Genomic DNA, 4,385 nt, shown 5'->3' with positions numbered 1-4,385 from the left:
GCCGGCCACTCTGTGAGGCGCTGAGGAGCTAATGACCCACATATCAGCCAGAAGGAAGCCTGTTTTCTGGCAGACTGCAGTTTCTAGGTCCTTCAGGACAATTGTTCAAGACAGATCTGCCGGCTTGTCGTGGCTTGTCAAAGCACCTTCTAGGGTCGGCAACATTGAATGCATGCTCTGCCAGCAACCCCTGAGCATGTGTCGGCCACTCTGCGAGGCGCTGAGGAGCTAATGACCCAATGATGCCTTCTCTCATGGTCCAGTACAGGAAGATGCAAAAAAACAAAAACAAAAAACAAAAAAAAACACCTGGATTTGAATGTCACAGCTCATCATTTGGCCGGAGAGCTATTCACCTTTGAAATGACCACCTCCTGTCCATCACTGATGCTCTGTAGCAGTGTATATAGAAGTATAACGTGGGCCACAAGCGCAAGCCATGTGTGTGCTTTAAATTTTCTGACCGTAGTCTATGGCCACGCCACCCTGAACAAGCCGGATCCCGTCTGATCTCGGAAGCTAAGCAGGGTCGGGCCTCGTTAGTACTTGCATGAGAGACCACCTAGAAAGACCAGGTGCTGTAGGCGTAAAAAATAAATAAATAAATAAATAAGGGATGGTAAGCTGACAAGGTCCTTGCAATCTGTGAGGTCAACCAAGGGTTGCCTCGCCTAAAAAAAAGTAAAATAAATAGATTTTCTGATCGTCACTCTTTTAAGTTAAAAACAGGTGAGATAAATTTGAACATTTCATTGAAATCAGTATATTCGAAATAGTATCATTTCAACATGTAATTGATATGAATAAATTATTAATGAGATTTTTTCCTAATAAAGCTTTGAAACCTCTATGTATTCCACACTTAGAGCACATCTCAGTTTGGACCGGCCACACTGCAAAGCTCTCAGGAGCCACAGGTGGCTAGTGGCTATCACCTTGGACGTCACAGCTCTAGATGCCTGGCCCGTCCTCTCGTTTTACTCTGGGGAGCACAAAGCATTCGTTCAAACAAAACGATAATGTATTAGTTTCCTATTACCACAGGTGTAATGGCTCAACACAACCCAAATGACATGATCTTACAGTTCTGAAGATCAGAAGTCTGGCCTGGGTCTCACCGGGCGAAAATCAAAATGACATCGGGACCGCGTTTCTTTCGGAGGCTCTCAGGGAGAACCTATCTCCTCGCCCTTTCCAGCTTCGAGAGGCCGCCCGCTGCCTGGCTCTGGGCCCCTCCCCCCAGGTCAGAAGCAGCTGTGTTGCATCCCTCTGACTCTTCATCTCACATCATCCTCTGACTGCAGCTGGGAAGGGTTCTCCCAGTTTAAGAAGATTCGATTGGGCCCACCTGGATAATCCAAGATACTCTCCCCATCTCAAGGTCCCTAACTTTATATCACATCTGCAAAGTGCCTTTTGCCATGTAATGTTTTCACAGCCTCCAGACACATCTAGAGGGGATATTATTATTATTATTATTCATTATCATTATTAATTTCTATAAGAAGAGAAGAGTAAACATTTAAATTTGGGGACTTGGAGAATCTATCTGATTACACGACAAAGGAACTGCCTTTTGCCCTCAAGCTCATTTAGATTTTCTCCCTTGGGTAAGACAGAACCAAATTCATGAAGTTCTACCTGTATTTTAGGATATGAGTTTGTTTGTTTGTTTTTTCCTTACATGCCACAGACCATTTATTGAAAAGATTTAAAGGTTTTCTAGATACCAGACATGTATACAATCCTACAAAACAACCACGGCCAAATAGCAAGAGGAACATTACAGCATAAGGTGATAGTTCTTTTACAAAGGTAAGGGTTTTTTTCAATTTTTATTGTATTTTGAAACCCGTTTATCATGTGGGGAGCACACTAAGAGCATGACATCTTTCTCAAAATGTTAGTAATTTTCCCAAATGAGGAACCTGTAGGTGTGTCTGCTATACAATATTATCAACTCTTTAAATAATTATGGATATTACTAAGAAGAAATAAGCTAAGAAAATCTCAAAAAACAATACTTTTTTTTAATTTTTGTCAGAAAAATCAGAATCATTAATACATGGAGAAAGAAGTCAAAATGGACATATAAGCAAAAACCAATACATTCAAGATTTTCGTAGGAACATGACTTTTTAAAGACTTAAAGGTTATGAAGTAATTATGTGTTCATCCACATATATAAATGCATCTTTTGATGCTAAGTTATCACTTGCAAAAGTTCCCTGACAAGAATGCATGTCGTCTGTCACCTGGCTTATGGCTTTGGCCCCTTTTGCAAGCATAATCCTAAGACCAAAAACTGTGAGGGCCGAGAAGAACTTCAGACCATGAAGTCCAACTCATTCATATGACAGGTTAGGAAACAGGCCACACTGGGAGAGCCAGTGACTTCCTCAAAGTCCACCGGGGACTAGCGGCTCAGCCCTAGACTCCAGCCTCCCAGGATGCACACTGTTTTATCCAGTGGCCTGCTGGGAGGGGTAAAACTCTCTGTCCACCCATCCACCCACCCACTCATCCATTCATCCATCTATCCGTCCATCTACACGACCATCCCTCTATCCATCCATGCATCCATCCACTCGTCCATTCGTTCCAACCTTTGCCAGGTGCCCACTGCATGCCAGACACTGTTCTAGGGCTGAGGTCACAGAGAACAAAACCAGTAGTGTCCCAGCTCTCAGGGACTTTACACTCTAGGGGATGAAGAGATAATAGAAACATACTTATCTCAGGTGGAAAAGGGGCTAAGAACGAAAGTAAAGCAACGTAAGGGGATAAAGGGTGCTGGAGGTAGTTATTCCACACATCTAGTGACCTTCTGAACAGAGACTGAGTGAGGGATGACATTTAGAGTACACAGAATAAAAGCTAATTATAAGTGGCACAGACATGATGAAATGCTAATAGAAAGCTCCAGAAAAAAGCTTCTGAGGAGTAACTGAGGATGCATGTGGAGGGCAGGCAGGTGGGAACGGGTGGAATGAGGTGGAGCTGTCTGAACACACGAGGACAGCTGGAGGTGACAGTCTGCAGGCCGCTGACCTGGGCAGGGTGTGCCTCCCCAGGGGTCTCTCGGATGTTCCTCTCCTGGGTGCCCGCACTGTCCAGGAGGTGCTGTGAGGACAGGCCCCATGGCCACAGGCAGCTGCTCTGACCTGAAACGGAAGCGTAGACCTGAGCAGAAGTGACCAAAGAATCAAGAAATCTACCCAGATTCTGACTGGGGATGGAAGGGCAGACCTCAAGTCAGGCTAGGTGAGGAGCCAGCCTGTTTGAAACAAGGGCCCCCCGCGGGGGGCTGCGAAATGGGTGAAGCAGGGGGGCTAACTGTGCCGGGGAAGCATGCTGCAGTTCATCATCGCTGTTTTGTCTGTCAGCCGTGGACTGTGCTGCTGTACCACCTTGAGGCTCAAAGAAGCACTACAGCTTTAAGAGCAGAGAGGACCATCCACGTTTCTGGACTGGAGTCTGGGCTTCTGGGATGCTGGAATGAAACGCTCTGTGCCCCTGGGTTGGTTCCCAGCCCTGCCCCGTCGGGAACCCCGTGGGAGAGGCTGCAGGAGCATCTGCGGAAGGGCAGTGCGCCCGGACGTGCAGCCCTCTGACCCGTCCGGCCTGGCTGGGGCGCCCGGGTACCACTGTCCAGAGCGAGCTGCCAAGATGACCGCCTTGGCCCACCCAGGGCTCGAGTTCCTGTTTCTTCGCGCTGAATCACAAGGCAGCGTCCTAGGAGGTCAGCGTTTCCCCACTGCTGGCCGAGGGCCCGCTGGCCTCGCGGCAGCCTTGCCCTGCTCCCGGGGCCCCTGGCCGAACGGCGTCCTTGCTTCTCCTGGCATTGTCTCCTGCTAGAGGCTCCGGGTTCAAGGCCCTTCCGTGTCCTTTCCTCTGCCCCACCTGCACCCGCCCTCTTCCTGACCCCATCCCTGTGCAGGGCACTTCCTGTAGCGACAGAAGCCTTAGAGGTGACCACGGAGCTCCCAGTAGGAGCTGGGCAGGGTTCGGATGCAGGAAAACACACCTGGAGATTCAAGGGGATGAGTGGGAGGACAGGCCCGGGACTCGCTTCTCCTTGATCGCCTCGTCGAGGCTGACAAACAGAAAACCCAGGTCACGTGTACTTTTTCCAGGAGACGATGCGAGAAACAGAAAAGTTTTCTGACTGGTTTTCTGACTTTTTTTTTTCCTTCATCATCAATTGTGCTTAAATATCATTTTTCTTCAAAGTTGTTTTGGCAAACATTAAAAAAGAAAAAAACAGCTCAAGTATACACCCCACACCCCCTCTGAACAAGTTTTGTTGAGTACAGTGGTCCCCGTCCTGCAGGGGGGACCCTCCAAGACCCCCAGCGGACTCCTGGACTGCAGACCGAATCCTA

At 48.0% G+C, this 4,385-nt stretch overlaps 1 pseudogene; it reads left to right on the top strand.

Annotated features, from left to right (window-relative positions):
- Positions 1-468: 468 nt before the first annotated feature.
- Positions 469-587, top strand: LOC112482225 (annotated as a pseudogene).
- The last annotated feature ends 3,798 nt before the right edge of the window (positions 588-4,385 follow it).

The sequence above is a fragment of the Pteropus alecto genome, unplaced genomic scaffold (assembly GCF_000325575.1).
Source record: "Pteropus alecto unplaced genomic scaffold, ASM32557v1 scaffold35, whole genome shotgun sequence".
Classification (NCBI taxonomy): Eukaryota; Metazoa; Chordata; class Mammalia; order Chiroptera; family Pteropodidae; genus Pteropus; species Pteropus alecto.
Note: the sequence above shows the minus strand (reverse complement) of the source record. Positions and strands in the feature narration are given on the sequence as shown.